At 47.7% G+C, this 12,852-nt stretch overlaps 1 protein-coding gene across 1 annotated transcript in view; it reads right to left on the bottom strand.

The window, feature by feature from the left end:
• MRAP2 (melanocortin 2 receptor accessory protein 2) overlaps positions 1-12,430 on the bottom strand; it is a 35,961-nt gene extending 23,531 nt beyond the window's left edge. The window contains exon 1 of the mRNA XM_028129015.2: positions 12,368-12,430. The gene's annotated coding sequence lies outside the window, so the exon portion shown is untranslated. The remainder of the gene's footprint in view (positions 1-12,367) is intronic.
• Positions 12,431-12,852: the final 422 nt, after the last annotated feature.

Raw genomic sequence — 12,852 nt, 5'->3', positions numbered from 1 at the left:
TCTAAGTGGGGAGGGCCACACAAGCATCAAATGAGAAGCTTCAAGATTCTGAGTTGGGCAAATGGTTAGCTCAGAGCCAGCTGGATATTCCTAAAGCATTTCTATAAGGCAACGCTGATAGATCTTCCCTTCCCCCAACTGATGGACGGAGTATGACGTAACCTGTACCTGCAGCATAGACATTCCTGAGCACCTACCAGGCACCTTATATGGAATGTACATTGAACCACCAATCAGCACCTGCCAAATACCCTAAGCCCCCGATTCCTAAGTCCCTAGGTGCCTAATCATGTGCCTTATATGAAATCACCAATCAGCATGTGCTGAGTGCCCTAACCCCCATCCCTTCCTTTTCCTCCCCTCAAAAGGCATGTTCACCCCGGCATGTGTGCTCTTTCTCCTTGGAAGGTAGCCCGGCAGGGGTCTTCTCCTCCGATAAAGCCTGTGTCCTGGTATCCTGGTCTCCGGCCCTGTGTCTCATCTTTCAAACGCATCCCAGCAAAGAACCATGCCTGAGCCTCTAATATCGGAGCCTTTGTAATCTCCTCTCAGGGCAGTGCTTTAAAAATGCTAACACGATCTTCTTCCCCAGCTTACTTCTTTTTATAGATTCCCTGTGAACCACCACCTTCTTCTTGCTCTTTTCACTTCAGTTCTCAAGTTTGCACATCCCTTTTCTGTGAATCCACTTTAAGTCAGAAACTCCTTTCACGGGTGTGCACTTTTACTTCCACCAATTAAAGAGGTCAGGCATCTGGGACCCTAGAGTCTTCTCCTCCTCCTGACAACTATCTTAGACTTGAGCATGCATCTTATTTTTGAGGTCTGACACTCTGGCTACTAACACACTGGGTTCCTTCTCCCCTTGCAAATGGACATACTCCCCAAATTTCTCTACACTCGCGGCTCGCGAGTTTATTCAAACGAGGCCTATGGCCTGCAAGCCGCGAGTTTGACATGCTTGCTCTACACTATCAACTTTTTCATGCCACTCCCTGATATCTCCGAGAAGGCACTCAGTTACCCAGCAGGCCTCAAAAACATGGTGGTTGACAGCTGGCCAAGAAATTGTGGGTGCATGTTCCTGTCTATTCCCACTTCACTGCACAGCAGCTTCTTGTTCTAGGAGCTAAATATGGAACAAGAAGTGTTCCCAAGCCTGAAGAATTTCTCTGTCTTAAAATCAGAATCAATGCCAATAGAAGGACAACTTCCAAAACCAGAAAAAGGACTCAATGTTTCATGGAGCTAGATATCCATCCAACACCTGAAATGGAGAGACAATTAATGAGTGGGACTCCTTCCTCCACCAGCTGTGCAACGGAGAGAGTAAGGGGTTGAGACTCCTAAACTCGCCTCCTCCAATAATGCCCTGGGGACCTATATGGTAGTCAATAGGCCAGAAAGTAATTTTTAAAGTTAGTATTTCCTGGCTTGTCCCACACCCTGGCTCAGTCCAGCCAATGATTATTGCATGAACAACCAGCGGCTGGAACACCATGACTGTCCCTTGAGCCTCTGGAGATGTTTGGAGACAGTAACAGATCTTTGCAATATGCCCCGTGGTACAGGCTATGCTAGGACTGCACAGACCAGTCCTCTAGCGGCCTCCTCTGTCCTCCTGACTCTTTGCCATAAGCACCATCAGGGCAGGGCCTCCCTGCTTGTTCACTGCAGTATTCCCAGCAATCCACACAAGGCCTGGCTCCCAGCACATGAGCAATAAATACTTATTGAACCAATTTCTTATCATGTGGAGAAGCCACAACGTTATCTTCTTTCACTCTCTTTCCCAACCCTGAACCTGAGACAGAGTTCTCCCATTCTATCAGAGGCTTCAGTTGCCCACAAAGAGAAAACACACTGTAAAACCTCCATCGGGAAAGGATTTCCTGGGACTTGATGAGATGAGGCATGACTCTGAGATATGTGTGGGGGTGGCAGGCGCACTGCCCGCAGTGGCCACACCTCAGCTCTGCCCTGCGGATTTAGGAAGCTGGGTTTTCACAGCCCCCATATGTGAGAAAGCCCGCATGAACTGAGTCACACTGACCAAGCATAGCAGAACGATTTACAACCAGAGCATCAATTTGTTGAATTACAATAAGGAATAAAATGCCCAAGTGGACCAGAGCATATTTTACACAGTCTAGGAAATAAAATTTAAGATCGGAAGAGTAGCTGGTGAAAGTGGAATTCCGGCAAAGGAGCTATGTAATAGAACAGGGCTCTCCTCAGCTACCCCATTACATGCGTGCCAGGATGCTGTGCTGTCTGTCTCATATCCCCACACAGATGTCCTGTTGCAGCCACAAAGTGAGGCCATTCCAACCGTGGGGCTGGGGTCCCCACCACAGAAATGTCACAGGGTTAATTAACGCCTGCCTTTTTCTGGATCTTGCTTTTCTTGGTCTGGACTTCAAAAAATTCTAGGCATGTTGAGGACACCACTGGAATCTCAAGTTGACCACTCTAACATAGCTAGGTTTTCTGGACTCCCAATATTGTCTATTTATGTTTGCTCTATTCCTGAATCTTCAGTGAACGGATGTTTAAAAGCGCTAGAGTTGAGTCAATGACCAACTATCAAAAACCAGTGCTTCACAGTGAGATAACTCATACCCATTAGGATGGCTGTTATTTAAAATAAAATTCTAAAAAACAGAAAACAGTAAGTGTCAGCAAGGATGTAAGAAATCGAAACCTTTATGTGTTGCTGGTGGGAATGTAAAATGGTACAGCTGCTATGAGAGACCGTAGAGCAGTTACTCAAAAATTTAAACATGGAATATCTTATGACCCATCAATTCCAACTCTGGGTATACACCTAAAGGGAAAAAATTAAAGGAGAGACTCCAATAGTTATTGTACAATCTCCACAACAACATTACTCACAATAGCTAAAAGGTGGAAGCAATCCAAAGGTACACTGGCAAAGGAATGAATAAACAAAACGTAGTATGTAAGTGCAACAGAATAGTATTCAGCCTTAGAAAGAGGAAATTCTGGCATATGCTACAACATGGGTGAACCTTCAAAACATTATGCTAAGTCAATAAGCCAGACCCACAAGGGCAAATATTACATGATTCTACTGAAATGATGCACCTAGACTATTCAAATTACATAAAGACAGAGAGTAGAGTGGTGGTTGTCAAGGGCGAGGGGGGAGGGCAATGGGGCATTAGTGTTTGATGGTTCAGAGTTTCAGGCTGGGGTAGGGAACAAGTTCTGGAGATGGATAGTGGTGATGGTTGGACAACGAAGTGAATGTACTTAATGCCACCGACTGGCACACTTAAAAATGGTAAATTTTATAGTATCCATATTTTAAAAGTTCTAAAAATTGTTTTAAATAGGGAACATAATTTAAAAACCAGTACTTTTTGACCAATGTACTGGGAAGGGGTGTAACTGAGAGCTCCTCAAAGCAAAGGACCACCCCAGGTGAGAAAAAATGGTGCTGGGACAGCCAGACACCCCTCCCCGGTGGGGCCTCCCTCCATGGCCAGCCTTCAAGGATCCAGCTTTGCTCTTTCCAAGAGCTCTTGTGGTGCTTCCTCTCCCCAGAAAAGCAGTACTCTGCCTAGGCTGCAAGGACGCACCCGTCTCCAAGTCAGGGAGAGTATTGGTGCTGAAGGCCGCCACGGTCCTCTGAGAAAATAAATTTCTGTTGTTTAAGCCACTCGGTCTTTGGTATTTTATTATGGCAGCCCTGGGAAAGTAATATAGCTGCTAGAATTAATTTTTAAAATAACAATGTTCTTTTTGATAAGGTGATTCTATAAACTGTCCTAGAGAGTCCATTATAAAATGACTTCCTTTATACCAATCAGTCTTTACTATAACTAAACAACAAATATATTTTTGGTAAGAACACCATTTTCAAAATTCCATTAATCCACCCCAGCATATGCCATCTTCAACAAATACGTTTATTACGTTCTCATCGACATGTATTTCAAGGAAAAAGAGCACTGGTTTTAAGCGTTGCTAAGATTAGTATAAGTTAATTCAGCCCAACAAAAATATTCTAAACATTGTGAGCTCAACTATAAAACATTTAATGGAAGTTGAAAAGTAAAGGCCTGTAACCCCAAAGAATTCAGGCTTCACACACACACACACACACACACACACACACACACACACACACACACAGGTTAAGGTGCAACACAAAAGCCTGATGACACAAACAGACAACAGGTACAAAGGGAGGGCTCATTATGGCATATGATCCTGGGAGGGGACCTCACAGATGGTCCTCTGAGCCTTGTCCACTCTATTCCACCTGCCAGCCTGGACTGGCATCCTTTTCCTCTCCAGATTCCTATCTACCTTTGAGGGTAGGGCTCAGTCACCACTTGCCCCAAGGGGTCCTGTTCAAGTATCTCAGCCCACGAGGACCCTCTCCCTTCTCTGAAAGCCCATCGCACAGGTTACCGGAATCGTTTTAATAAGGAGAGACTATAAATCCGACTGCCTAAGGATCTGACTTTGCCTCTCACTGAACCTTCGGAGGGATGTGCATAGCTGCTATATTACACAGCCAGGTGCATTACCGTTTTAATGATACTGGGGAAACATTAAAACACCCTTTCCATTTTAATTAGTGTAGTTTTTTGAAATTCCTGGAACAATAAGACTCAGGCGAGTGAGACCGCAGTCTCTTGAATGCTTAGAGGATGAGTTGGCAAACAAGCCTGCTTCGTAGTTATTGCTCATGGTGTCTGTCTCCAAGCAGCACGCCCTGTTCTTCACAGCCCAGAGCGGAATCATTCTTTTGACAACCAGGCTAAAAGGAGAGAAATTGGGTATTTCTATCTCTATTCCACAGAAAAGGAAATTTAAATCAAAGTGCTGATTTGTTTAAGAGCTGGAGACAGAGCAGCAGGAAAGCTACACTTTCTGATGATCATCTTATCCTCCGGGGTCTGGGATGCACAGCTTCTCCACCTACTCCACCCACTGCTGCCGAAGCCCCGATGACAAGAAAACCAGAGCGTGGCAGAGTGAAAGCAGTCAGGCGCCAGGCACCCCGGGACTCCTCAGTGTGCGTGAAGGGGTCCGGCCAGGAGGGAGCCAGAGGGGGCCTTACAAAGTGAGGGGCAGAAAGTAGGTCCCCCCATCTGCTTGCCTAGGACTCAGGATGCCAAATAAACCCCAAAGCCTCGAGCATATCTGGCATGTTCTCCTGGAGCATCGATTTTAAGAGAAGACTTGGAGGATTGTTTTTTTTTATTAAATCAGTTCAGCTGTGTTACAGAGCAAACTGCAAAGATCGAATGAATATTCCAGATAAACATCCTCGTACACTTGCTTCTGGGAGGCTTGGCCTCTGCTTCGGACTCTCAGAAGCACAGGTGCCCTCTCCTCTCCTGCTGGGGTCATTTAGTGGAAAATTTAGAGGCTCTATCAGGAACAGATGTAGGTTTACATGATACCATTTCCAGATCTTCATCTTATAATTATTTATTTCCTTTTTTTTTTTTTTCCCCTCAGATAGAATTACATTTTCTGGGAAAATCTACACAGAGGTTAGCAGAAAGAGGTTATGTTGACAACCACTTATCCACGCTCATCATCTCCTAATTTTTCTTCTTTATCAACCAGGCAACTTCAGAGCCAACCCACAGGAAGCTGCCCCCTCAGCCTGCCCTGCCTTTGCCTTCAGCTGGTGTTTTTTGCTGTTCGCAAGGCCATGCACGAGGAAAACAAAGGCACCTTGGAGGAGAATCATTATTTGAAGCTTATATTTTCCCTTGAAGGGTCATTAAATTTACTTGTGTTCTCTAGTCAGGCGAAAATTGCATAGATCTTGGGGAAACAAATACAAGCAGCAATTAAAGCCAGATTTTAACATCCCTAACATTAGCATCTCATACATTCTCAATTTCTGCCTTTTTTTTTTACTTCACCATAATGGTTTGAAGAATCACATTTGCAAGGAAGAAGCAGCAAAAGTGCACATTTTCCTCTCTGTCCAACAAGACTAAGCACTTCTCATACTTCAGTCAAGGGGAAAAATCACTTTGCACCCTGAAATAAGCCAAAAACAACATGACCAATGTCTAAAAGCTGGTCTCCAAAGTAAGCAAACCTTGAACATGTCCGATAAGCCTGGACTCACCATGAAAAAACAACAACAACTTCTATTCCGATTGCTTGCTATGGGAATGTCTGAAGATAAGCTATGACTTTGGGGAAGATGATAATCGTGTGAGAAAGTTTTCAATCATGAACAACAGACCGATGTCCACTTGAGAACCCTGGTAATTTTATGGGGTATTTTCTTTCAAGCATTTACTGTGCCTTTATCTAATGAGCCGGTCTTCTGAAGCCTGACCCCTTGCACTCTAAATGCCCCTACCTCTCAATCTTCCACCGTCTGAAGTACACGTAACATCCAGCAAACACACTGCTACTCTTTACTATTTCTTTTTTTTTAAATATATTTTTTATTGATTTCAGAGAGGAAGGGAGAGGGAGAGAAAGATAAAAAACATCAATGATGAGAGAGATTCATTGGATCAGCTGCCTCCTGCACGCCCCCCTCCGGGACCGAGCCTGCAACCCAGGCATGTGCCCTGACTGGGAATTGAACCTTGACCTCCTGGTCCATAAGTCGAGACTCAACCACTGAGAAACACCAGCCGGGCTACTCTTTACTCTTTCAACTGAAGCATGTATAATCCATACTCAGAGCTGGCACATGTGTGGGACTGAATCAATAATTTCATTTTTCTCTTCCACTGCCCCTTAAAATGCATCCTTGGATTCATCCTCCCTGCCCTCAGATGAACACTTGCGCAGGTCCCATGACTTTTCCGCTCAAGCAACCACTTCAAATTCCCCAAAGAACTAAATTGTGCAGTCTGGAAATAAAAGAAACTTCAACCTCGTTATAACACTAAATCCTGCCCAATGCCAGCTAGGTCCTGCAGCAGCTGGTCCGCTGCAGGGTTTGGGGGACAGTTAACCTCTGTTCTCTATCTCCACCTATGCCCAACTGCTGCAGCTTCTCACCCCTCTGAGATCAAAGCAAGCAGACAAGACTGTATATAACTGTCTTCACACTATTTATGGGTGCTTTAGTGATATTCATTGTCCTTCAACTGACTACTCACTCCTACCTTAGCTTCTAGATTTCTGGAAACTCTAGCTGCTGGGGTGCCCTTGCTCTTGGGCTGAATTTAGAGTGGCCCAGGGCTAGCTCCCTCTCCCACATGGCCCCCCACCTGGTCCCCAGGACATCCTCAGCATCCTTTATCCCAACAAACTCTGGGGAAGGAGGTGATCCTGCAGCCAGGCCACCACGTGAGATCCAATGCAGGAAACACATGTACAGCTCAACTAGTGGTCCCACAATAGCCACCCCCCCCCCACACACACACACACATTAGGTTTGGAATAAAGGAAGGAACAACAGATCCCTTTGAAGAAATCCTCTCTTAATCCTCATATTCTTGAAATGACCAATGGTTTGGGAGTTATGAAAAAGTTCTCAAATATTTACACTGAAATTTCTACTTGGTGGTCTGGTACTTTCCTTTCCAATTTCACTTAACTTGAGTGTCTCAGTCAAAACTTTGATTTAGTATCCTATTTTTTTATAAACACAAATATTTAGAATAGCCTGTTAATTTCCAATTATTTTTAAAGTTCACTTTTGTCATATATCTCTTACACTGAGGCACTTGAGTATTGAAAGGGGCATTCAGAAACATCAGATTCAACATAAAATCCTCACGCAGTTTGGAATCCTCTCCCAGTCCTGACAGAAGATCGCCCAGCGTGGGCTTTGATTTGTTTCTACTTCCTCTTTCTCAAGTGTCTGAGGACTGGCCTCGTCACCGGCCAAGGCTCCTTTCTGCACAGTTAAATGCTCCCTGTTCCTCACGTGGCCTGGTAGTCAGACCCTCGTCATCCAGGACCCCTTCCTCTGGATGCCCTGAGCCTGGTCCCTGTCCTCTACAAAGGGGCCACCCAGAATGGTCACTGAGTAGAGTGGGCCTGGGCTCCTTTGATCCAAATGCCACAGGCTGGGGGTAGATGACAGTGGTGAAGGGCTCAGGTTCTAATGTTCTGATCCTAGCTCTACTGCTTACTAGTTACATAATCTTATGCAAATTACTCAATCTCTCTGTGCCTAGCCTTCTCATCTGATAAATGGGAATGGTGCCAATCATATTCCGTACTCATGGGATTGTTACAGGGATTGAGATAAAATTGTGAAACACTCATAGCTGTGCCTGGCATATAATGAGCTCCATATAAATGTCTATTAAAAGGCCTGCCCTTATCACCGCAACCCCTGTCTGCTACGGAGCAGCTACTTCACACTATGTGTAGTTCATTCAGAACTTGGTGGGCCATTGAAACACCCAGGGTTTCTCTCTCACATGAAGTGCTACTCACCAGGGCCACTCCTTCCTTTACTTAAAAATATATTTTTTAAATTAAATCTATTGGGGTGACACTGGTCAATAAAACCATATAGGTTTCGCCTGGTCAGTGTGGCTCAGTGGTTGAGCATCAACCTGTGAACCAGGAGGTCATGGTTTGATTCCAGGTCAGGGCACATGCCCAGTTTGCAGGCTTGATTCCCAGTAGGGAGTGTGCAGGAGGCAGCCGATCAATGATTCTCTCTCATCATTAATGTTTCTATCTCTCTCTCCCTCTCCCTTCCTCTCTGAAAGCAGTAACAATCTTTTTAAAAACCATACAGATTTCAAGTATACAACTCTATCACACATCACCTGCATACTGCATCGTGCACTCACCACCCAAAGTCAAGTCTCTTTCCACCACCAGTTAGCCTCCCTTTGCCCTCTTCCATCTCCCCCGACCCTCCTTTCACTCTGGCAATCACTATAACTGTTGTTCATGTCTATGTGTTGTTGTTTTCCTTCTTAATCCCATCACCCTTTCCACCCAGCCCCTCAACCCCCATTGACTCTTTGAACCTAAATGTGGAACTAGACCTTCAACCCTAATGTGAGCTCAACATTGTAGTATTAGTATCTCTTATCTAGATGTAAAATGAGTCTCATTGGAGTACCCTCCTAGATTTGTAGTTGCTAAGAGGTGCAAGGAGAAGCACAGACTTCCTGTATGTCCACTCTTCCCCCTCCTCATCCTTAGGGACAGTATAAGACTTTGTCACATGCCTCTGCAAAAGCAGGACACACTTGAGATTGTCCATGATGGGGAGGGGGGGTCAATGACTTTATAGGTTCCTTACTTCGGGAACCTCTGTGAAATGTAAATAACAACAGCCACCCAGCTGTGAGGACCAAAGGGGACCAGGGGACCGACCTACCATGTATTAGAAAGAACCTAGCTAAGTTGCTATCACACCCTTACAGTAACAGGTTAAAAATCCTATCTAATAATAGACAAATATGCAAATTGACCATACCTCCGACACACCCACAAGCCACGCCCACCATCCAATCAGAGCAAGTATGCAAATTAACCCAAACCAAGATGGCTACAGCCACAGAGAGCAAGGTTTCCTAGGTAACAGAGGAAGCCAAACTTTCTGCCTGCCCTTGCCAGGCCTAAGCCTCCACTCAAGCTACAAAGTTTCAATTATAGAAGGTAAACAAATTCAAACAAATGGCGGCGGAATGGAGCTTGAGAGAGCAGGCCAGGGTTGCCACCGGCAACAGGGGAAACAAAGCTTTCTGCACACCCTGGCCGGGCCCAACCGCTTAAGGCAACAAAGTTTCAATTATAACCCCAACACAAATGGCTGCCTGCCTCGGATGGAGCCCCAGGCTTGGCTCCGCTCCAGGCTACAAAGTTTCAATTGTAGAAGGAAAATAAATTCCAGATACCAGGGCCTCTGCTTGGGTTGCCAGGGGGCGTGACCGGCCTGCAAACCACCACAGGCCCCTCGCTCAGGCCACCCCACACCCCAGGGGAACCCCCACCTGATCCGGGACGCCCTTCAGGGCAAACCAGCTGGCCCCCACCCCTGTACCAGGCCTCTATCCTATCTAATAAAAGAGTAATATTCAGATTGATCATCACTGCAACACACAATATAGCTGCCCCCATGTGGTCAAAGATCCTGCCCCCATGTGGACACAAGATGGCCACCACAAGATGGCCAGCAGGAGAGGGCAGTTGGAAGGCACCCGGCCTGCAAGGGAGGGCAGTTGAGAGGGACCAAGCCTGCAAGGGAGGGCAGTTGGAGGTGATCAACCCTGCAGGAGAGGGCAGTTAGGGGTGACCAGGCCGGCAGAGGAGGGAAGTTGGGGGCAAACAGGCTGGCAGCAGAGTGGTTAGGGGGTGATCAGGCTGGCAGGCAGAAGCGGTTAGGGGCAATCAGGAAGGCAGACAGGCAAGCAGTTGGGAGCCAGCAGTCCCGGATTGTGAGAGGGATGTCCGACTGCCTGTTTAGGCCCGATCCCAGACGGGCAGTCGGACATCCCTCAAGGGGTCCCATATTGGAGAGGGTACAGGCTTAGCTGAGGGACAACCCCCCTCCGTGCATGAATTTCGTGCACCAGGCCTCTACTAAAGGAATAAGAGATCAATTCTGATTGGCAAAATACCTCCACATCTGGGGGCCTAGAGAAATGGGGAGGAAGAAGGTTACATTTTCCAGAATGTGCTGATGATATCATTTGCAAGATAAAAGATGGTGACCCCCACTGTGGGCAGAGTGCGGTTAGCCTGGGAAGATGAACGGGAAACGGGGATAAGTATGCAGACCCAAGCAGTGGCAGCAGGATAAACACACACAGGGAGGGGTTGTGGGGCTGAGGTCTCACTTCCTCCCTCCCCACTCCCTTGGTCCCCTATCCCTGGGGCCTTTGGTTAAAAATAATAATAACAAAAGAATTAACACACAAGGTGATTCATAAAACAATACTTAGCTTTGCACACATACAATGCACTCTGATGTTTTCTCTTCCCTTCTAATGACTTCATGTTTTAAAAAATGCTGGTGTGACTCACTACACGAATGTCATTACCCCAGTGAGTCAGGACCCACATGTGAAAAGCAATGGCTATGACCGTCCCTAGCTACCGACCAGCTGGTTGCTGGAAAAGAGGACGAAGTTACTTTGGCATAAATTGTCTTCATAAATTCTTCCCGAGGTGGTCTCCAGCTATCTTCTTTAAGGATTTACTTTGGAATGCTGCCAAGATTTCATGTTTCCCCCTTTTGAAAAGTCCCCCGGTTCTGCTCCCATCTCGCAAGCCTGCTCCAAGGTTACTGCGAAGGCTCTCACGGGCTAGAATGCCTGTTACCTGGGCCTTGAACAATGCAGCCCACCTGCAGGATTTGGGCTGGCCCTCCCAAGTTGAAAAGAAATCGACAGAAGCTACTCTTTCTCCTGTTGCCTGTTAATACCACCTCGTCTTCCATAAACGCTGAAGGATCTTGCTGCTCAGAACAATACTGTCTGTTGTGCGCGGATACCCCAGCTCAGGGGGGCCTCTTGCTTTCCGGAACTCATCCTCGGTGATGCGCCCCAGGTGAGGGACCTGAGGAGCACCTGGCTCACAGCCCTCCTTTCCAGACCCTACTCGTAACTGGGGGATTCAGCTGGGAAACGCATTTAACTGGTAAGAATTAATGTACGCACAGGAGTTCCCTTCCCTTCCTCGGAGTAGCCCAGACACGCGCCCACAGCTCCCTTCGCCTTCAGAACACTGTGCAGTGTTCGGTTGCCTTGGGATTAAATCCCAGGTAAGGTTGGATTCTTCGTGTTTCCTTTGCTGTGGAAACCTCAAAGCCTCCAAACAAGTTTCCAACCGGGCGACTCTTGTCTTCCGTAATTGATTACGCAGAAAGGATGGCACCGGGAGGAAAATGAACCCGATATTTCTCTCTAATCGGTAACACGGCCTGCGGGCGAGCTCTCCGGTGCAAGCAAAATGAATTCCCTGTCAAGCAGGGTTCAGTCGGAGAACCCTGCCCACTGCGGGGGCACGCGCCCGGCCAGCAGACCGCGCGTTTCGCTGGAGCCCGCAAGAACCCTGCGCCCAGAAGGTCTGGCGGTTGCGGGACATGACGGAGTGAGGCAGGCGGGGAGCAGAAAGTTTTCTCACCTTCTGGAGAAGGTGTGACCCTTAGCAAAGAGGAGAAAACAGCCTGCTCTAAGCCCTCCGGCGGGAAATTCACAGCAGCGGGCGGTGGGGAACGTTTTAAACTTAGGCCCCACTTCCCCTCTGGGCACCCTCAAACCCCGGCTCTCCGCTTCCCACTCCCATCCTCCCCCCAAAATCCCAAACTAAAAACCACCCCCAAACCACATCCAGCCGACTGCCTTCGCCGGAACCTCAAGCACTCCACTCTGAGCCCCAGGTGGCGCGTCCCAGGGCACCCCCTCCCTTCCTCGGTTACCGGATGGTGCGCCCCGGGCCGCCGGCGCAGCTGCTCGGAGGTGCGTGAGCGCTGCCTCGCTGCTTTCTCCTCCTCCTCTTCCTCCTCCTTCTCCTCCTCCTCCTCCACCCGCAGCTGCCCGGGCTGCCCGGCTGCCTTGGGCTGGGCGAATCCCTCGGGCGCTGCGGTGCACTGCACCGGGCGGGGACGCGCGCTCCCGACCCGCCGAGGCTGCGCAGGGTGCCGGAGCCGCCTCCCCAGCCCAGGGCGCCGAGGCCAAGAAGAGGTGAGCTACGCAGAGCCCGCTCCTGCTCCAGCCGCCCTCACACTCAGTCTTACCAGACCCTGCTGGTTAGAAAGGAACAGAAATCTGAGACTATTCTTTACCACCTGGCTCTTCAGTGGGTCTCTTGGGCCAACTTTGAATAACGGAGGTGAGCGAGAGGGAGGGGGCCAGCATGAATAAGATTTATGAAAAAATCCTTAGCATGGGGTGCAAGTTCAGT

This window comes from Eptesicus fuscus, chromosome 10 (genome assembly GCF_027574615.1).
Source record: "Eptesicus fuscus isolate TK198812 chromosome 10, DD_ASM_mEF_20220401, whole genome shotgun sequence".
Classification (NCBI taxonomy): Eukaryota; Metazoa; Chordata; class Mammalia; order Chiroptera; family Vespertilionidae; genus Eptesicus; species Eptesicus fuscus.
Note: the sequence above shows the minus strand (reverse complement) of the source record. Positions and strands in the feature narration are given on the sequence as shown.